This window comes from Bos grunniens, chromosome 14, assembly GCF_055505025.1.
Source record: "Bos grunniens cultivar Pamir isolate PY7600 chromosome 14, Bosgru_T2T1.0, whole genome shotgun sequence".
In the NCBI taxonomy this organism is placed as follows: domain Eukaryota; kingdom Metazoa; phylum Chordata; class Mammalia; order Artiodactyla; family Bovidae; genus Bos; species Bos grunniens.
This window is the reverse complement of record NC_141178.1, coordinates 69,994,312-70,017,519: the sequence shown is the minus strand read 5'-3', so window position 1 is coordinate 70,017,519 and position 23,208 is coordinate 69,994,312. Positions and strand designations below refer to the sequence as shown.

Here is a 23,208-nt window from a genome sequence, read left to right as displayed (position 1 = left end):
TGTTCCACATTCCAGAAGAGCCCCGGGAAATCCTGTTTAACTGGTTAATCTCCACTCAAAGTATAATTAAAAATAAGACAGCCCCCACCGGAGCAGCTCTCAATTGATCAGGAATTCACACACACATGCGTGCGCACGTGCACGCGCACACACACACACACACACACACACACACACACTGATCTCACAATGTTAGGTGGACCTTCAGAAAAATATCAAAACCCTTCTCCTTCATTTCACAAAAAGCAACTGAACATCAGATGAATCTGGGTTGACAGGCAGTTCTGAAATGGCAGGTGGTAATGAGCTTGCTAATTATTATGTACCATCCCTTGCTAGTCATCTCATCTGGCTACCTGGAGGATATCTTCTATCTCACCTTCGGAGTCCCCAGTGTCTCATCTCCAGATAAAGACTGCCAGGCTGGTAACCTGAAAAACTCTCCCCATGACCTTCAGATGTCTAAGCTACTAAAGAAAGTGAATGTGAAATATTAATTTCCCTCACTGAATATAAACTTTTGACTGTGTTAAAGCCCTTACCAGCCTTTTCCACATGGTCCCTGCTTTCTCTATTCTATTGTTATTGTTATTGATGGTATTCAGCCAGAATTTAGATTGCCCTCTGAAAGCACTGTTACTCCCCCCAGAAAGTCATTTATGTGCATCTATGGCCTTAAAGATGATTAAAAGATGATTTCTATTCCCCTTTAGTCATTTGTCATTTTGCTTAGGGGCATACAAATCTAGGGTAGGTTTCCAGGGAGATTTAATCAAGTGACTGGAGTGGAATTTTATAAGAGATCTCTCCAAAGGTAAGGAGGTGGAAAAAGATGAGACTGAGTTCTAGTGACTGGAGTTCCCACAGTTCCCTGGGTATGTGATCCTAATCAAGTGCCTCTACCTCGGCACTTTGGTCACCTCATCTGTCGAATGTTATGAATAACGAGCTGATGTTCGTAAACACACAGCATGTGCTCCACAAACGAGATTTTCCTTTCCTCCTCGTTTCTGAGCAGGGCTCAGAGCACTGTCACTGCAAGAGTGGTTGTGTTCCAGGAGGGGAGGGTCTGGTACCTGCGGAAACAGAGCTATCCACACTAGGAAGATCGTGGCATGCCTGCATGCATGCTCAGCAGTGTCCGACTCTTTGCAACCCCATGGACAATAGCCTGCCAGGCTCCTTTGCCCATGGGATTTCCCAGGTAAGAATACTGGAGTGGGTTGCCATTTCCTTCTCCAGAGGGTTTTCCCGACCCAGGGATCGAACCTGCATGTTCTGCAGCTCCTGTATTGACAGGAGGAGTCTTTACCGCTGAGCCACCAGGGAAGCCCCAGGATGACAGCAGATCTTTCCAAATCTCTCTGGGGGATGATGGTGAATGTGCACTGCATGGGACTCTATATCCAGGTGGGATACAGGGTCTTCCCCTGTCTCTTGGAATTGTCTATTTCCTAAAGCCCCCAATTCCTGGAGCCACTGCAATATGAAATGGCCAACCTAGATCAAGCCCTGGCCAGCATCCCTCCGGCCCATTGTTCTGAAACCAACGATAGGCTTAAGGGACCGTTTCTGGAAGGAAAAGGACGCCCTTGTTGGTTATAATGCTGCAAGATGGGAGGCAACAAGCATTGTGAGTAGCCGTTCTTTGAGGGCCTGGGAAATGGCAAGATAAATGAGACACGTCTGTCACTATGGAGAGGGGCTGTCCCAAGACTGCATGTGTTATGCTATGAACGTGTACAGAGAGGAATACCTTCTACCAGGAGTACAGGGTAGGGAAGGCCTGTGAACAGTGTGACTTCAGGTTAGGCCTTGAGGAAAGTACAAGGGTTCATTAGGTGGAAAAGCTGCCTAGGTTGAGGAGAGAGGATGAGCAGGAACTCAAAGGTACAAGGTGAGGGGTGGGGCAGGAGCAGGCCCGGAAAGATGATTTGGGTATCACCTACAATGCCAAGGTTACCCTTGAAGAATTCTCAAGCAGAGAGTGACACAGTCATATCAGAAAAGTGAAGGCCCACTTTTCCTCATATTTCTGAATTTGATTAACAAGTTTATGCTCTTAGAAGAACTTTTATGAAATATGTATGTTATTCTTCAGAATTTATAAATTACTTTCTCATAAGTTATTATATTATTTAGTGAGTAATATTTAATAATCTCATTTGTACGTATATATAATTAAATAATATATTACTTAGTGAATAATAATGTAACACAATGATGAATCAATTAGACCCTTGAAGTGGAACTGTGTGTGTGTGTATCAAGTCACAGTGTAAAACAACTTGCTTAAATTGAAAAAAAAAAAAGACTATTTAATAAGATGACCTAGGAAGATTTGGTGCTTTGATCAAAATCTCTTACCCCCGGTAGATACATGCCCAGTACACGGGAGAATTAGGTGTCTTATGGGCCCTTGCCTGGAAAATCCCATGGACAGAGGAGCCTGGTCAGCTGCAGTCCATGGGGTCTCGAAGAGTCGGACACGACTGAGTGACTTCACTTTCACTTTTCACTTTCACGCATTGGAGAAGATAATGGCAACCCACTCCATTGTTCTTGCCTGGAGAATCCCAAGGACGGGGGAGCCTGATGGGCTGCCGTCCATTGGGTCGTACAGAGTCGGACACGACTGAAGCTACTTAGCAGGAGCAGCAGCAGCAGCAGCATGGACCCTTAATGAATATTAATTGCTAGTCATGGAATGAGTGATGGAAATTACCAATTGAGAGACTAAAACATTCCTAGGAATTAATGTCCTGATGAGAGGGATTGATATCCTAGTAAATAGCTGAGGTTTTTTAGCACCAGCTCAGCTGCATCTCTGGGGAATGTCTAAATCAGAAGTCATCATTATACTCTCAAGAACTGCAAATGAAGATTCATAAGCCCATAAATTTCCTTTTCTATGGATGGGCCCCTGACTTGTATTACTCAGTTAAAAGGCAGGTTCAAGAATAAATGCTCTATTTAGTAAATCCAGAGGTTAGGGGCAAAATACTTATTATTTTATAATTCTCTTTGAAGCAGCCAGTTTAGAAATACCACAGAAATACCTCCCAGGAAATTATCTTCGAAGAAATTTCAGCTTGCTTATTTGGGATTGAATTATATGATCTTTAAGTTTTTATTCAATTTAAATTTCTATAAGCTGGAGTGAAGAATTTTGACCAATAGAATCCATTAGTGAATCTTGACAAGAGAACACAGCGATCTCAGAGCCATAACTTCGGTTCATTAATTCATCGGATTATAGTGTTTTAAACTAAAGTATATTGCATTTCCCCTATGTTTTGGTACCAGCTAAACTGAGAAGATGGGGTGATCAAGACAGACACATTGAGCACAAGCATGTGTTTTGTAAAGTTAGGATGCTACAGGGGTCAACGGCAGTGCACAGAGTATGTGCCATCTTCTCTGCTCTGAGGGTTCATGGGAGACCCTTTGAAGAAAGTAACACTGAAATTAAGACCTAATGGAAGGATGATCAGGAACTAGTTTGAAAAAATATCAGAGTGGATGGATGTTCCAGTTAGAGGGGTACCAAATCTGAAAGCCCAAAGAAAGAATGAGAGAAAAAAATCAGGGAAGGAGAGAGAAACAGAGAGACTAAGAGATGACAGGAGGGATAAAAATGAGAGGGACTGAGTAAGAGGTGACACTGGAGAGGAAGTTACCAGGCAAGTAAGATGTAAAAGCTGTATCAGGAAACTAGGAATTTATCCTAAGAGCAATGAAGAGCCACATAAGACAACATAAATTGTGTTTTGACAAAGCTAGTGGTTGATACATAGGCATCGAACAGAACTAACGCACTTGAGTCTATTTTTAGTCTATGGATGAAGCAGCAAGGGAAATTTTGGTGATCCTCAGAGATAACCCTGATTAAACATACCTTCACTAGAGGAAAAATGGCTGGCCACTGGGACAATTATGAAGCTAAAAATATTGCTCTTTCATGGAGTACTCTACTAGACTTTCTCTTCTCCACCTTAATTCTTGCTTCGCAACATGGCTGTGTAACAACTATTCCAAAATTAGAGGCTTCAATAATAATTATTAAACTCATTTAACCAATTGCAGGTCATCAAGAGTTGGCCAACCTAGGCAGCATTCATCTAGATGGTTCCACCTTAAACTGTGGATACAGATATCCTGATTCCTAGCTGAGGCATGGATTCAATTCGCTCCATGCGTGCTTAGTCATTCTAGGGTTTAGCCTGAAAGGACATCCCAATGGCTATGTTTTGGCTATGGCTCAAAACAGCAAGCAGAAGCACAGGAGGCCTCACAAAGTCTAGGGTCAGTCCTGCACACTATCACTTCCTCCTCTCTATGGCTTATTGTTATTCAGTTGCTCAGTTGTGTCCAACTCTTTGCGACTCATGAACAGCAGCACGCCAGGCCTCCCTGCCTGCCACTATCTCCCAGAGCATACTCAAACTCATGCCCATTGAGTCAGTGATGCCATCCAACCATCTCATCTTCTGTTGTCCCCTTCTCCTCCTACCTTCAATCTTTCCCAGCATCAGGGTCTTTTCCAATTAGTCAGCTCTTCACATCAGGTGGTCAAAGTATTGGAGCTTCAGTTTCAGCATCAGTCCTTCCAATGAATATCACTTCCTCCTCTTCTATGGCTAGTCCCACCTCTTGTTGTGGCAAATATACATTATATACATATATAATATGCACACTATATACATATATGTATATAACATATGTGTGTGTGTATATATATATATATGTTATGTATATTTTTCTTGTGGCTCAGATGGTAAAGAATCTGCCTGCCATGTATGAGACCCAGGTTTGATCCCTGGGTTGGGAAGATCCCCTGGAGAAGGAAATGGTTCTCCACTCCAGTATTCTTGCCTAGAGTATTTCATGGTCAGAGGAGTCTGGCAGGCTGCAGTCCATGGGGTCACAAAGAGTCGGACATGACTGAGCAATTCCACTTTTCTTCTTATATATAACATAAACTTTTACCTTTTTAAGTGCACACTACTGTGACTGGCTTATCTCAGCAGGTTTTCAAGGTTCATCCATGTTTGGCATGTATCAGATTTTCTTTCATTTATAAAGTTGAATAATATTCCATTCTTTGTGTATACCACATTTTGTTTATTCATGTATCCGTCAACTAACACTGGTTACTTCTGCCTTCTGTCAATTGTGAACTGAATGCTACAGATATGAGTGTATAAGTATCTGAATCCGTGTTTTCAATTTTGGTGTACATAGTTAAAAGAACTGCTGAATCATATGGTAATTCAATTTAATTTTTTCGAGGAACTGCCATTTTTCAGTTCTTCAAAGTGGCTATAACAGTACCTTCCTACCAGCACATCATAAAAGTTCCAATTTCTCCATATCCTCACTAACACTTGTTATTTTATTTTTTTTTAATAATCATGATCCCAATGGGTATTAAGTGGTAGCTCATTGTGGATTTAACTTTCATTTCCTTAATGATTAGTGATTCTGAGCATCTTTCTGGCTATTTGTACATCTTCTTTGGAAAAAATGTCAGTTAAAGTCCTGTGTTCATTTTTTAATAGGGGTTGTTTGCTTTGTTGTTGTTTTGGGTTGCGGGGCTGTTTAAATATTCTGTATAATAATCTCATCTGTTGTTGTTTGGTTGCCAAGTCATGTCCAACTCTTGTGAACCCCATAGACTGTAGCCCGCCAGGCTGCTCTGTCCATGGAATTTGCAGACAAGATACAGGAGTGGGTTGACATTTCCTTTCCCAATTAATCTCTTATCAGGTATCTAATTTGAAAATAGTTTCTCCCACTCTATGGGTTGCCTTTCACTCTGTCCAAACTATGTTTTGTCTCTAAGGTCCTATCACCCTGAATGTGCCTGATCTTATCATATTGTTCTTTGATACAACAAAAGTTTTTAATCTTGATGAAGTTAATTTATCTGTTTTTTCCTTTGTTGCCTGAGCTTTTAGTGTCATATCTAAGTAATTGTAGCCCAATCCAGTGTCATGAAACTTTTCCTCTGTCATCGTTGTTCAGTCACTCAGTTATGTCCGACTCTGCAACCCTATGGATTACAGCACACCAAAGTCCTTGTCCTTCACTATGTCCCGGAGTTTGCTCAGATTCATGTCCATTGAGTTGGTGATGCTATCTGATCATCTTATCCTCTGCTGCCCTCTTCTCCTGCCTTCAATCTTTTCCAACATCAGAGTCTTTTCCAGTGAGTCGTATCTTTGCATCAGGTGGCCAAAGTATTGAAGTTTGAGCCTCAACATCAGTCCTTCCAAAGAACATTCAGGGTTGATTTCCTTTAGGATTGACTGGTTTGATCTCCTTGCAGACCCACAACCCTATCCTTTCAAGGGAAGAACAACTTTGTTACATGGCAAAGAATAAGGATATAAGGAGCAGAGAAGTACTGGCACACACACACACAAAATCAATCTGGACACCTCCCTTCCCTCTTTTAACTGCTCACTGTACTAACACCCTCTCCATGCTTTGCTCACATCCTTTTGTTCTTAGGACGGAACCCAGTCACTCTGAGCTGATAGTGGCTAAAATTTGGCTAAAAGAACAATATCTCCTACTGATACTTCCATTTCAAGCAGGGGCAAATATCTTAAACCAAGGAAAGGAAGACACGCATTGATGTTTTGGTCATTTTTGAGCATGGGATAGAAAACTTCTTAACCCCTGAAGAAATGAATCAGAAAACTTGCTCAGTGCTCAAGTTGCCACCATTTCTGGTTTTTCAGCCCTTACTATCAAACTGCTTTGTTAGTAGAAGTTACCAGGATTTCACTACAAACAATCCTGGTGAGGGGATATGGTGAGGGGTAACTCATTAACCAAACAGACCCAACGAGTGAAACAAATGGATAAACACAATCCTTATACACTCTCTCAAAGTGTTTATCCCTTCATCAAGGCAGTGTGAACCTTCTCTCAGGTAATGGCAGATAACGACTTTTCTTTCTTGTCCAGTTTTTCCAAGTCATATTTACATTGTATAACTTGTTTCATAAAATGAAAAAAGAAGACATTTTCCTGGAGTCTTCTCCAGGTCTTATCGAATTCTGTTTACATTGTGTAATATAGATAATAAAACCAGGTTTTTGCTAGGGAGGCTGTATCTTTTAAATGTAAAATCACAATGCTGAATGTGGCCTCAAGGTACACTCCCTTACTACAGATTCTGATTTTACTTTTTCAGCATCATCCTAAGATACACCCACCCCCCCCCACACACACACTCAGTCACAAATCATTGATTCAGAAAGCAAAGGGACCAGAAGGGTTTGTTGCTGTAATTGTTTGTGTTTAGTTTTGTTTTGTTTCTGTCATAGAGAGTGTAGAGACTAATCAAGGTTTGTGCTTGTGTGATGGACAGAGAAGCAAGGGATTACAGAGGAGAGCTGGCTGTGTGAAGCCACTAGGGATATGGAAGGGATGGAGGTGTGGGGAAGGGGGAGTTAATTGCTGACACAAGCTAAGGGAGCAGGTGGGTGGAAAGGACAAGACTGGGAAGATTAGGTTCTATCCACCCCTCAGTTGCATGCCTTAGTAAGCCCATTTCAGCCCACCCATTGATGTCCACAGTGGACACACAAATGTAGGCAGAAAAGATGAATGGGCTCTCCTGTGGCCTTTATGATAAAAATCCCGAAGAGGCTTAGGGATAATGTAGAGAGGCAAAGAAAAATCTGCGTGAGTGAGGTTAGAGGGAAAGCTTTCTAGGCTTAATGTGTTTCAGAAATTATTCAAGAATAAGTCAAGTGTGAAAAATGGCCATTGAGACCCTGCCAAGGTTAGTATGAACCATGAGGATCTGGTGAGCAAATTCTAGCTATGTAATCAAAAACTGCTTGGTTGAAGCTTTAAGTTAAGTACCAATTTTCCTCACCCCCAGTTTCACTAAAAGAGGGTGCTCTGGGGGGTTGGGGGGCAGGCTGTGCCCATGTTGCAGGTATTCCTGCTGAGCCGGATAAAGTGGTTCCTGGACCCTCTGTTACAGAGGCTTTTTTTTTTTTTTCATTCCCTTTACTTCCTCTCTCCCCCAAGACCTAGATTTTCACCTCAGAATCCTACACAAAACTGACAGAGAAACACTCCTTTTGCTGAGGTTTTACCAGAGACCTATCAATGGTCTCTTTTTCATTCAAATTGGCCAATTCTTGGCTAGATACAGGGACAGAGATAAGGGCTAAACAAAGCCTGGAAAACAGGAATAACGAGGAGGGGGGAATATCATGGGCTCACATGGGCCATGATTAATTGGTGTCACCAGAAGAAAACCCTCTTTGAAAACTCAGTGAATATTCTAGCAAGGGCATATTTCACATCATCTCCAAGTTTATAATTATGCTCACTACACTCCAATGGAAATCTCTCCCCAGATTTTACTCTCTAATGGCCATGTAATAAAAGGCAATATATATTCTTATGCTAAGCCATAAATAGGGAGCACTCAGCAGCACTGTCTTTCTGAGGAAATCTCGGGTCTTCGGGGATGCATATGCGTTCACACAATAAGGAGACACAAATCAACATGGTGGCCAAGCAGGCATGGGTGAATGATGGCCTCGGCTCTTAATGAAACCAAACCATGAAAGACATTAGAAAGATTGATTGGTGTTAAGTTAGCTGCCAGTGTTAGCTGGGGTACCCCAGGCTGTAATGAAACTGCCAGGGGTTATTTATGGAGACAGAGGGTTTAGGATGTAACTTATGTCCAGCAGGCTGGTGTGTCAGACACACATTCTTGACCCTCCACAGTGAACAGAGCAATAGACACCCACTTCCATGTGGCTCCTTGGAATGTATGAGAATGGCATTCTTTTCTAAAACTTTGCACCAGGTTGAAAAAGGACAGGTTGCCAACCAGAAGGAAAACGGATCAGGGTTAGGTATAGTTTGAAAATATTGACTTGAGGTAGGGCAAGAGAAGATGTCAAAACAATTCCTGCTGAAAGGAAACCAAACACATGTATTCATATGCAAAAACAATGCCATTGTCTAAGCCAGAGGATAAGATATAGGCCTATTTTCAATGTTTGGGAATCCTCTTCTACCCAAGGCTCCTTCCATGAGAGCCAGAAAGATGGGAGAAAGAAGGAAAACCAACATTAATTCTGATCATTCAGTCGTGTGCTCAGGCTCTGGGGAAACAGAGCAGGGACAAGGGTGGAAGGTGGATCTGGGTGGAGGAGCAGAATTACCAGTGTGTTGTCACCTTCTGCAACCCAAGCCTCTGCTCTGTAGTGTTAGGTTTATGGGGATGTGGGGAAAAGGATGGGACAAAGCTGACAAATAGGACTTCCCGAAAGCCACAAAGAATACACAGATTGTAGCAGGGCCAAGAGGCTGGAAATGTCACCCGATCAGAGAGGATCTTTAATTTCTGCCTGATTGGCTCCAACAGAAGGAAAAGGGGAAATGGGGGCATGAACTTTGTGCTACAGGCATGACTCCTCAAAAGCCATCTCTCTCTTAGTGTGCTGCCTCCAACTTTAAAGAGATGTCTATGAACTGACCTTACGTTCTGGTGGCTCTAGCATCTCTGGTGCTCTTTGGCCTGTGGACACACCACTTCAGTCTCTGCCCTCCTCAGCACAAGCTGTCCTATTCTCCCCTCCATGTGTGCTCTGTGTCTTTTTCCTCTTCTTATAAGGACACCAGTCCCTGGATTAGGGCCCACCCTGGCCCAGTATGACATCATTATGACTACTTACATCTGCCAAGACCCTACTTCAAATACGGCTATATTCTGCAATTCCAAGTGGCCATGATGTTTGGAGGGGATACTCTTCAACCCAGTATATCGCCCAAAAGACATCCATGTTGTATCTCTGGACCCTGGGAATATTACCTTCACACCAAAGGAATGGATAATATGTTAGATGGTCAAAGATGTAATTAAATTAAGGATTTTCAGAGACAGAAGACAGAGCTTCCCTGCTGACTCAGTGGTAAAGCATCTGCCTGCCAATGCAGGAGACATGGGTTCCATCCTTGATCAGGGAAGATCGCCATGCGGTGGAGCGCCTAAGCCCGTGCACCACTACTATGGAACCTGTGCTCTAGAGCCTGGAGCCGTAACTACCGATTCCCGCCCACCCTAGAGCCTTTTTTCCACAACTATGGAGTTACGCAACTGTGAGGCTCTGCTGTCGAGCCCAGGAGCTGCAACTATTGATGCCCACGTGCTCTAGAACCTTTGGCCCACAACAAGAGAAGCCATTTCAGTGAGGAGCCTCTGTTATTGCACCGCAAGTACGGTAGCCCCTGCTCACCGCAACTAGAGAAAAGCCCATGCAGCAAGGGAGACCCAGCACAGCCATAAATAAATAAAATATGTTTTGAGAAAAGAGAGAGAGAGCGAAGAGACACATTCAGGCATGGAGGAGAAGCTGACATGATGATGGAACAGAGGGAGGTACAACCACAGGCTGAAGAAAGCCAACAGCCACCAGACACTGAAAGAGGAGAGGAGTGTCCCTTAGGGCCTCTGTAAGGCGTGTGGCCCCGTCAACGCATAGGTTTTACCCTTCTGGCCTCCACAACTCTGAAAGAATAAACTTCTGTTGTTTTAAGTCTGTGGCAGTTTGTTCTACAGCCTCAAGAAACTGTTATAAGGCACTTCCTAAAACCATTAATTTGCCTACTCTACTGTCAGTTTATCCTTATTCGAGCGAAAACACTCTTCTTGGTGCAATAAATAACATCAAACAACTGTCTCTTCAATACTTGCTTAGAAATCACCACCTAGCTCTGGCCACGGATCCGGAACTATTCTGTCACCTCTTTGCCCAACCCAAGAAAACCATTGAATGACTCATTAATGACTCGTCATTAAAACAGACCCCAGTAGCCTCACACATTTGTTCCTTTGCCTTCTCTCCTCCAATAAATCTACTAAGACTCTCTCAATATAATGATCTCCCTTACTGAAATATGTTCAAGCAGCCAGTTTTCAATGCTAGAGACTGTGGTTCTTGAGCAAGCTAACCATTCTGACTAATAAGTCAGCTAACAGTGTGGGATATAGCCAGTGTAGTTGACAAGGGGAAAAAGGACTGAGAACTCTCGCTAAAAGACTGTGTCTCTGAAGATACTGAGAATTTTTAGTCTCAGAACAGTGATCTTCAAAGTTGCAACTGTACATCTTCACTGGTACTTCATTGGTAAAATATTTTTTAATTCTAAATATTTAATATATATTTATGTTTATTTTTGTATAAGGTATTTGTAAGTTCTATTGTTTTATATACACTAAAAAGCACAGACAAAAATGCAAAATATAATGGTTTGAAATGGAAATGAAATGAAAACTGCTTTAAAATAACTTTAAATTTGCTTATTAATACCGCCAAAATTGTCAGTCATATATACCATGAAAAATAATATTACAAATATTCCTGTGAGAGTACTGCAATTAGGAAAATTATGAAAGTCTTTGAAATGCATAAAAGATTACTAGGTATCCTTTCAGTGGAATGCTGAGCATAATCTAGGAAACCCTTTAGGGTTATCTGATTCTATAGAGCTTTGCATCTTTGATTGTCTTGCTGGAATGTGCTTAGTTACTCAGTCGTGTCCGACTCTTTGTGACCCCAAGGACTATAGCCCGTCAGACTCCTCTGTCCATGGGGATTCTCCAGGCAAGATTACTGGAGTGGGTTGTCATGCCCTCCTCCAGGGGATCTTCCCAACACAGGAATCGAACCCAGGTCTCCTGCATTACAGGTGGATTCTTTACCTTCTGAGCCACCAGGGTTGGAGCAGGCTATTTTACAACTCTATTAATTGTAAAGATGGGCTCGATAAAGGACAGAAATGATATGGACCTAACAGAAGCAGAAGATATTAAGAAGAGGTGGCAAGAATACACAGAAGAACTATACAAAAAAGATCTTCATGACTCAGATAATGATAATGGTGTGATCACTCACCTAGAGCCAGACATCCTGGAGTGTGAAGTCAAGTGGGCCTTAGAAAGCCTCACTACGAACAAAGCTAGTGGAGGTGATAGAATTCCAGTTGAGCTATTTCAAATCCTGAAAGATGATGCTGTCAAAGTGCTGCACTCAATATGCCAGCAAGTTTGGAAAACTCAGCAGTGGCCACAGGACTGGAAAAGGTCAGTTTTCATTCCACTCCCAGAGAAAGGCAATGCCAAAGAATGCTCAAACTACTGCACAATTGCACTCATCTCACACGCTAGTATAAGTAATGCTCAAAATTCTCCAAGCCAGGCTTCAGCAATATGTGAACTGTGAACTTCCAGATGTTCAAGCTGGTTTTAGAAAAGGCAGAGAGGAACCACAGATCAAATTGCCAACATCCGCTGGATCATCAAAAAAGCAAGAGAGTCCCAGAAAAACATTTATTTCTGCTTTATTGACTATGCCAAAGCCTTTGACTGTGTGGATCACAATCAACTGTGGAAAATTCTGAAAGAGATGGGAATACCAGACCACCTGACCTGCCTCTTGAGAAACCTATATGCAGGTCAGGAAGCAACAGTTAGAACTGGACATGGAACAACAGACTGGTTCCAAATAGGAAAAGGAGTACGTCAAGGCTGTATATTGTCACCCTGCTTATTTAACTTATATGCAGAGTACATCATGAGAAACGCTGGGCTGGAGGAGGCCCAAGCTGGAATCAAGATTGCCGGGAGAAATATCAATAACCTCAGATATGCAGATGAAACCACCCTTATGGCAGAAAGAAGAGGAACTAAAAAGCCTCTTGATGAAAGTGAGAGAGGAGAGTGAAACAGTTGGCTTAAAGCTCAACATTCAGGAAACGAAGATCATGGCATCTGGTCCCATCACTTCATGGGAAATGGATGGAGAAACAGTGGAAACAGTGTCAGACTTTATTTTGGGGGGCTCCAAAATTATTGCAGGTGGTGATTGCAGCTATGAAATTAAAAGATGCTTAGTCCTTGGAAGGAAAGTTATGACCAACCTAGATAGGATATTGAAAAGCAGAGATATTACTTTGCCAACAAAGGTCCATCTGGTCAAGGCTATGGTTTTTCCAGTACTACGGATGTGAGAGTTGGACTGTGATGAAATCTGAGCGCCAAAGAATTGATGCTTTTGAACTGTGGTGTTGGAGAAGACTTTTGAGAGTCCCTTGGAGTGCAGGGAGATTCAACCAGTCCATCCTAAAGGAGATCTGTCCTGGTGTTCATTAGAAGCTGTTCATTGGAAGGACTAATGCTGAAGTGTTCATTGGAAGGACTGATGTTCTTTGGAAGGACTGGGTGTTCTTCCAAAGAAGAACTGTTCATTGGAAGGACTGATGATGAAGCTGAAACTCCAATACTTTGGCCACCTCATGTGAAGAGTTGACTCATTGGAAAAGACCCTGATGCTGGGAGGGATTGGGGGCAGGAGGAGAAGGGGACGACAGAGGATGAGATGGCTGGATGGCATCACTGACTCGATGGATGTGAGTCTGGGTGAACTCTGGGAGTTGGTGATGGACAGGGAGGCCTGGCGTGCTGCGATTCATGGGGTCGCAAAGAGTCGGACACGACTGAGCGACTGAACTGAACTGAACTGATTAATAGCAAGGATATGATGATAATTCAAATTATTTTTACCCATAGAAATGCAAATGAGTTGTGTCTAGCAGGGGTGCACCTGATTCCTGCCCCATAGAAAACTGGTTTGCTGCCTCGTTGTTGTTTTTTACTCCTAAGTCATGTCTGACTCTTTTTCGACCCCATGGACTGTAGCCCACCAGGCTCCACTGTCCCTGGGATTTCCCGGGCAAGAATACTTGAGTGGATTGCCATTTTCTTCTGCAGAGGGTCTTCCCAACCCAGAGATTGAACCTGAGTCTCTTACATTGGCAGGCAGATTCTTTACTGCTAAGCCACCAGCAAAACTCTACAGTTTGCTGCCTTACAGGCTATCAACCAGTTTTGTAAGTATTAGCAAATTCATTTTAGCATTCTTGAGTGACTGTAAATATGTCTGCTCTTCAGATTTTCCTTTGAATTGTATTAATCATCTTATGGATTTTTGTTTTAATTAATAAAGTAGATAAAATCTTTGACACATGTTCATTTTGTATGATTTTATATTTTTTGAAAATTATCCTTTAATGAATGGAAACAAATGTGTCCTTTAAAAAATCTTGCTTTAATCCTTTATGATACAATACTTTAAATGTCTGGTTCTAGGTTCAATTAATTTTGATGCTTGGTTTTAATGGATGCTATGGGACTTCCTTGGTGGCTCAGATGGTAAAGAATCTGCCTCCAATGCAGGAGGTCTGGGTTTGATCCCTGGGTTGGGAAGACACCCTGGAGAAGGGAATGGCTACCCACCCCCATATTCTTGCCTGGAGGATTCCATGAACAGAGGAGCCTGGTGGGTTACATCCATGGGCTCACAAAGAGTAGGAGATGACTGAAGGACTAACACGTAGCCCCACCTCAGAGTGATCAGAAAAATCGTGGGATGGCCTTGGATTTCATTCAGGGCTAGGAGAAATGAGCCCCAGAGAGCAGATATGAAAGCATAAGGAAATAAAGTTCTCTTCTCTTGTACTCCAGGGAAATCCACTCTTTCAAGGTAATGGCTGTAAGTTTAGAATACGAACAGAAAATGTTCCAAAATGGTGGTACCCCCGAGCTGCAGCATTTCAGTGTGGGCAGGAACGGAGGGATGTGAGAGGCTGAGAAAACAGTGAGGAAAGGAGGCGGAACACAAGGAGCTGGTCATCTCATGGAAGCAGCTGCCTTTTCCTTTTAAATGCTACCCTACTTTTCCTGTATGCTCACACATCTCCCTACCCATAAACGCACTTAGTGTAATCCTGGAAAAGCTAGTAGGCTACTGACAGAAAACTTGTGAACTGAACTGACAGAACAGTCCTGCAAATAGTTTCCACCCAGCTGTCTCAGCATTAAAGATGTCAGGACGCTGTCCATCAAAGAGGTCTTTGTATAGGTACATGAATAATGAGATAATAGAACTGAGTTTATGGTGCCAACACAGAGCCAGAGCTGATGAGGTGGTGTTGTTGTTCAGTCCTGTCCGACTCTTTGCAGCCCCATCGATTGCAGCGTGCCAGGCTTCTTTGTCCCTCACTATCTTCCAGAGATTGCTCAATCTCATGTCCATTGAGTCAGTGATGCCATCCAACCATTTCATCCTCTGTTGCCCCCTTCTCCTGACCTCAATCTTTTCCAGCATCAGGGTCTTTTCCAATGACTCAGCTCTTCACATCAGGTGGCCAAAGTATTGGGGCTTCAGCTTCAACATTAGTCCTTCCAATGAATATTCAAGGTTGAATCCTTTAGAATTGACTGCTTTGATCTCCTTTCTGTCTGAGGCATTCTCAAGAATCTTCTCCAGTATAACAGCTCGAAAGCATCAATTCTTCAGCGCTCAGCCTTCTTTATGGTCCAGCTCTCACATTTGCACATGACTATTGGGAAAATCCCAGCCTTCTTTTATAGATACATGAATAATGAGATCATGCAACTGGGTTCACGGTGCCAATACACAGCCAGATATGTTAGCCACAACTAATGAATGCTCTCTGCTTTTTATAACACTTTCAACCTATACAATGTGAGCAGTGAGCATAGCACATCATGCCCAGAGGATGGGAGAACAGGCATGTTCTCTCCTTTGAAAGGAAAGGAAGGAGGTGGAAAGGAAAGGAAAGAAATAAAAAGGAGGTGGGATTAAAAAAGATGAGAGACTTGCTAACCATGACTAAAGCCAGGATGACACACCAGGACACCTGAGTCTCACAGATTTTAGAGAACACTGTTTCTCTTCCTGAGATGCCTTTTATTTGCCTGACCTTTAAGTTTACAGAGTGTGGTCAGCGACTTTATTTGAAGGTTCTCCATCCCCCTCATAAAACCCCCTGGTGGCTCAGAGGTTAAAGTGTCTGCCTGCAATGCAGGAGACCTAAGTTCGATCCCTGGGTCTGGAAGGTCCACTGGAGGAGGAAATGGCAACCCACTCCAGTATTCTTGCCTGCAGAATCCCATGGACGGAGGAGCCTGGTGGGCTACAGTCCACGGGGTCACAAAGAGTCCAATACGATCCCCCTCAGCCTGTCAACTCCTAGTTCTCCCACAAAATCTAGCCCATTGTCCACATCAGTTCAGTTCAGTCGCTCAGTCGTGTCCGGCTCTTTGGGACCCCATGAAGCGCAGCACGTCAAGCCTCCCTGTCCATCACCAACTCCCGGAGTTCACCCAGACTCACGTCCATCGAGTCAGTGATGCCATCCAGCCATCTTATCCTCTGTCATCCCCTTCTCCTCCTGCCCCCAATCCCTCCCAGCATAGAGTCTTTTCCAATGAGTCAACTCTTCACATGAGGTGGCCAAAGTACTGGAGTTTCAGCTTTAGCATCATTCCTTCCAAAGAAACCCCAGGGCTGATCTCCTTTAGAATGGACTGATTGGATCTCCTTGCAGTCTAAGGGACTCTGAAGAGTCTTATCCAACACCATAGTTCAAAAGCATCAATTCTTCGGTGCTTAGCCTTCTTCACGGTCCAACTCTCACATCCATACATGTCCACATATCTAGGATCTAATAAATCCCTTAGTAAACAATCCTAGACTATTTGAGAGTCCTTTAGCTCATTTAAACAAAATAGAAATAATTTTCTATTTCTCATTGCATAGAAATGTTGAGAAGGTTAAGAAATGGTAAGTACTCAATGCATAGAGGGATTCTTCAGTGACTCAGTGCTGCAATGCAGGAGATGTCGGTTTGATCCCTGGGTGGGGAAGATCTCCTGGATGAAATGGCTACCCACTCCAGTATTCTTGCCTGGGAAAACCCATGGACAGAGGAGCCTGGTGGGCTACAGTCCATGGGGTCACAAAAAGTCAGATACAACTAAGAGACTGAACAACAGCAATGCACAGAATGCCTTCCACGAGGGATTACAATTAATAGACACCATCATAAAGAGTTCAGTGGACAGCAGGGTGAGGAAAAGGCACTGTGAGGACTCTAATCTTGGAGATAAATTCTTGTTAGCATCATAGACTTGCTTCCTTCCTGCCATTTGAATGGCATATCTTGGCCTGCCCAGGAGCAGCAGGAACACACAATGCCTGTGCTCCATTATTGCAACATAAAAACAACAAGGCTCAGGTGACTTCTCGGGCAAAGTCATTCCAAATGTCTCTGCCCCTTACTTAATCACAGTGATAAATACCATATAAAGAGCTGAGGCTAAATGCCAAACACATAAACCAGCTGGATGGCAGCAAAAACAGGAGCTATTAGGCCTGTCACTGATGCCCAGGGGAGCTTACCTGTTCCTCTTTTTCAACAGGCACTGCAGTGGTAGGACTGTTTGATGTGTTTCGTAAGTCAGTATAGCAACAGCAGGGAGATATATATTTGAAGTATTCTGCAGCCAAACTTCTCTTTGAGTGCTTTTAATACCAGCTTATAACACAGAGACCAGCAGGAGTTGGTATTCAATAACAGAGCTAATAAGAGGTGCGGTGTCGCAGAAAATTCCACTTGTTTCCAGTGATGCGCAAGTGCAAAGCATTTTTATGAGATTTTCTCCAAGACCTCCTGAGCACCTGTGAAAAGTGGGTATTACAGTCCCATCCCAGACACTGAGGCAACGGAGACTAAGGTGGAGGAGCCAACAGTGGCAATGTGGGTAGCTCACATAATTTCTCTAAAGAGATGGACAGCCTCTAACATTCTGTGCCTCCAGACCCATTTTTTAAGCCAGGTCTCCAAAGTAGGAAATCAAAAGATACCTGGAGTAACAGGCAAGTTCAGCCTTAGAATACAAAATGAAGCAGAGAAAAGGCTAACAGAGTTTTCCCAAGAGAATGCATTGGTCATAGCAATAATCTTCTTCCAACAACACAAGAGACAACTCTACATATGGACATCACCAGATGGTCAATACCGAAATCAGATTGATTGCAGTCTTTGCAGTTGAAGATGGAGAAATTCTATACAGTCAGCAGAAACAAGATTGGGAGATGACGTGGCTCAGATCATGAACTCCTTGTTGCCAAATTCAGATTTAAATTGAAGAAAGTAGGGAAAACCGCTAGACCACCCAGGTATGACCTAAATCAATCTCTTATGACTATATAGTAGAAGTGACAAATAGATTCAAGTGATTAGATCTGATAGACAGAGTGCCTAAAGAACAATAGACAGAGGTTAGTGACACTATACCGGAGGCAGTACTCAAAACCATCCCCAAGAAAAAGAAACCCACAAAGGCAAAATGGCTGTTTCAGGAGGCCTTACAAATAGCTGGCAAAAGAAGAGAAGCTAAAGGCAAAGGAGAAAAGGAAAGATATAAACATCTGAACGTAGAATTCCAAAGAATAGCAAGGAGAGAAAAGAAGGCCTTCCTCAGTGAACAGTGCAAAGAAATAGAGGAAAACAATAGAATGGGAAAGACTAGAGACCTCTTCAAGAAAATTAGGGATACTAAGGGAACATTTCATGCAAAGATGGGCACAATAAAGGACAGAACTGGTATGGACCTAACAGAAGCAGAGAATATTAAGAAGCGGTGGCAAGAACACACAGAACTATACAAAAAAGATCTTCATGGCCCAGATAGCCACGATGGTGTGATCACTCACCAAGAGCCAGACATCCTGGAATGCGAAGTCAAGTGGGCCTTAGGAAGCATCACTACGAACAAAGCTCATGGAGGTGTTGGAATTCCAGATGAGCTATTTCAAATCCTAAAAGACAATACTGTGAAAGTACTGCACTCAATATGCCAGCAAATTTGGAAAACTCAGCAGTGGCCACAGGACTAGAAAAGGTCAGTTTTCATTCCACTCCCAAAGAAGGGCAATGCATGTTCTAACTATGTACAATTGTTTTCATTTCACATGCTAGCAAAGTAATGCTCAAAATTCTCCAAGCCAGGCTTCAACAAGAACTTCCAGATGTTCAAAGTGGATTTAGAAAAGGCAAGAGAGCCAAAGATCAAATTGCCAACATCTGTTGGATCATCGGAAAAGCAAGAGAATCCCAAAAAAACATCTACTTCTGCTTCATTGACTATGCCAAAGCCTTTGACTATGTGGATCACAACAAACTGTGGAAAATTCTTAAAGAGATGGGACTACCAGACCACCTGACCTGCCTCCTGAGAAATCTGTATGCAGGTCAAGAAGCAACAATTAGAACTGGACATGGAACAACAGACTGGTTCCAAATTGGGAAAGGACTATGTCAAGGCTGCATGATTTCACCCTCCTTATTTACCTTATATGCAGAGTACATCACGTGAAATGCTGGGCTGGATGAAGCACAGCTAGAGTCAAGATTTCTGGGAGAAATATCAATAACCTCAGATATGCAGATGATACAACCCTTATGGCAGAAAGTGAAGAGGATCCTCTTGATGAAGGTGAATGAGGAGGATGAAAATGAAAATGCTGTCTTAAAACTCAAAATTCAAAAAACTAAGATCATAATATCTGGTTCCATCACTTCATGGCAAATAGATGGTGAAACAATGGAAACAGTGATAGATTCTATTTTCTTGGGCTCCAAAATCACCTCACATGGTGACTGCAGCCACAAACTTAAAAGACATTTGCTCCATGGAAAAAAGCTATGACAAACTTGGACAGCATATTCAAAAGCAGAGACATTACTTTGCTAACAAAGCTCTGTCTAGTCAAAACTATGGTTTTTCCAGTAGTCATGTATGGATGCGAGAGTTGGACCATAAAGAAGGCTGAACCACTGAAAAATTGATACTTTTGAACTGTGGTGTGTTGGAGAAGACTCTCGAGTCCCTTGGACTGCAAGGTGGTCAAACCAGTCAATCCTAAAGGAAATCAATCCTGCATATTCATTAGAAAGACTGATGTGAAACTGAAGCTCCAATATTTAACCACTGATATGAAGAGCCAACTCTTTGGAAAAGACCCTGATGCTGGGCAAGATTCAAGGCAGGAGAAGGGGATGACAGAGGATGAGATGGTTGGAGAGAATTTCTGATTCAATGGACATGAGTTGGAGCAAGCTCTGGGAAATGGGGAAGGACTGTGAAGCCTGGCACACTGCAGTCCATAGGGGCCCAAATAGTTACATGACTGAGTGACCGAACAGCTACAGAAGCAGGCCCCGAGCAGAGAAGCAACAGCATGTGGTTTATTTTAGAGGGGTCAGAGATGCTGGCAGGGTAACCAGGTGACACGGGAGGAGGAAGGCAAAGAGGGGTTTGGTACATACTCAGTAACCACAGAGAACAACCAGAGTATCATTCCTCCAGAAATACATGGGAAGTTGTGAACAATGCCTGCCCCAGAAATATTCCAGCCAAGGCCTGAGGAAGCTGGGCTACTTACCCAACACCCAGCAGCTATTGGTTAGGCCCTCCATCGTCAGTTGCTTAGTCATGCCTGACTCTTTGTGACCCCATGGACTGTAGCCTGCCAGGCCCTCAGAATACTGGGGTGGGTTGCCATTTCCTTCTCCAGGGGATCTTCCTGAGTCAGGAATCAAACCCAGGTCTCCTGCATTTCAGGCAGATTTTTTACCATCTGAGACACCAGGGAAGTCCAGACCCTCCATTACCAGATATCATTTCCTGGTCAGGGCTCCAATAGCCTAAGGACAGATTCAAATGAACAATTATTTCAACAAATAATAATGTTTTAATTTTACTCAATGCCATCTCAAGAACACAGATGTACAGGCACACATATACCTTTATAAAATAAACACATGTTAAGTATCCATTTTATATTGATATAGTTTATAAATATATATATATACTCACATAACTTAGTATTGAAATACCTTTATAACATATGGGTACACATATGCATAATAATATACATATACATGCACATATATATATTATATCCATTTTATACATATAAGGAAATTGAAGAGTAGTGAGGTAGTATGTGAAGAAAAAGAACACAGTCTTTAGCACTAGACAGATTGAGATTTAAACCCTATCTTGGACTGAAACTAGTAGAGTGACCCTGGAGAAGTTATTTAACCTGTCTGTGCCTATAATTTGAGGATTATAATGCCCCTTTCCTTGGGTATGTAGGAGGACTAAATAAAGTAATGTTGTGATAATAACAGCTACCATTTGGGGGAATCTACCCTACACCTGGCATTGTGCTAAACACTTAATGTATGTGACTGCATTTCATTGTCTCAGTCTTATGTGACTAATTTAATATTACACTTCCATAAGGACCAAGAGAATTGAGCAAAGGCTTGTAAACTGCATACAACACTGTTAGCACAATGGTCTTATAAATCCAGAGGCTGAGGAAGAAGCACTGCCCAGGAGGAGGAAGACAAAGAGGTTGGGGGTGGGGTGAATGTGACACTCCTCTTTCCACACCCCTGCAGAAGAAGCTGCCCTGCAGAGTCAACTGCTTGACATACTGCACCTTTTAAACACCTTTAAAAGTAAACACCTTTACTACTCCCGTAAATCAGGCTGTCTAACAGTACAATATTTATTTCCTAAAAGAAAAAGATTTGATTTAGCTATTTACTTACAGGGCAAGAGTAATGTGCGTGTGTGTTCAGTCATGTCCAACTCTTCACAACCCCAAGGACTGTAGCTCACCAGGCTCCTCTGTCCATGGAATTTTCCAGGCAAACTGCAGTGGGTTGCCATTCCCTACTCCAGGGGATCTTCCTGACTCAGGGATCGAAACTGTGTGTCTTGTGTCTTCTGCATCAGTAAGTGGATTCTTTACTGAGGCACCTGGAATTGATGCTTTTGAACTGTTGTGTTGAAGACTCTTGGGAGTCCCTTGGACTGCAAGGAGATCAAACCTGTCAATTCTAAAGGAAAGCAGTCCTGAATATTCATTGGAAGGACTGATGCTGAAGCTGAAGCTCCAATACTTTGGCCACCTGATGCAAAGAACTGACTCAGTGGAAAAGACCCTGATGCTGGAAAAGATTGAAGGCAGGAGAAGAAAGGGAAGACAAAGGATGAGATGGTTGGATGGTATCACCAACTCAACGGACATGAGTTTGGGCAGGCTCCAGGAGTTGGTGATAGACAGGGAAGCCTGGCGTGCTGCAGTCCATGGGGTTGCAAAGAGTTGGACATGACTGAGCAACTGAACTGAACTAAGATACCTGAGAAGCCCCAAGAGTAACTTCATCATGGTCTAAATATACATTTATAAGTAAAGGCAGAAAATCAATGAGCAGGGTAACAGAGGTGACAGACCCTGTGCACTGTGCTGTGTGAGTGAGTGAGCACCACCATCTGACTTTTCCTGGCCCCTGAAATCCATGGTTATTTGTGAGGGCTACACCTCAAAATGAACTCCAATGGACAAGCATGCAGAAATGGAAAAGCCATACTGGCTTTGTTCCTGGCCCTTGAACCCATGCAACACAGTTCTGGCATTTGCTGTCCCTCCACCTGGAACAGCTTTCCCCCAGGGAGCCATGTGACCCACTCCCTGACTACATCCGTTTCTGTGATCAAATGTGCATCCTGAGACCCTTCCAGCACCTTATCCAAAACAACGTCCTCCCGACCAGCAAGCTCTCTCCCCAGTCCTGCTGCATCTGTCCTTTGTGGCATTTAGCACTACATGACACTTCAAATGTCACTGAATTCCTTTACTGTTGCTGTTAAGTCACTGTCATAATCAACTCTTCTGACCCTACAGACTGTAGCCCACTGGGCTCCCCTCCTCCAGGGGATCTTCCCAACCCAGGGACGGAACCTGTGTGTCTTACATCTCCTGCACTGGCAGGCGGGTTCTTCACCACTAGCACCACCTGGGAACCCATCGAAGTTGAATCCACTAATTTTAAACTGCTCATCCTATGGTGACCTCATGCTACACTAGGACTGAGTGAGCACCACGGTTCTCATTCAAAAGATAGAGAAGCTCTGGTTCAGAGAAGTTAAAGGGCTTGCCCAAGGTCACGCAGCCATTTAGTTGGGGAGACAGGTGGCTGAGGTTAGAACACAAAAATCTGGATTTGAATCTAGCGAATGTTTTCATTAGGCGCAAAATAGGAAACTGATTCCCTGCACATCACCACCAGCTGCCACAACACCCTCGTGATCACAGAAGACAGTGATCACCCACCAGTGGTTCTCCTTCCGCTGGGCCAGGGCGGGCATTCCAGTCAGCCTCCGTCAGGCAATAGATGTTCAGAGAGATTAACCTGCCTCCCCGCCTTCTA

At 43.1% G+C, this 23,208-nt stretch overlaps 1 protein-coding gene across 25 annotated transcripts in view; it reads right to left on the bottom strand.

Moving 5' to 3' along the window:
- LOC147359647 (uncharacterized) overlaps positions 1 to 23,208 on the bottom strand; it is a 442,120-nt gene that overhangs the window by 93,426 nt on the left and 325,486 nt on the right. The gene's annotated exons all lie outside the window — the stretch shown is intronic.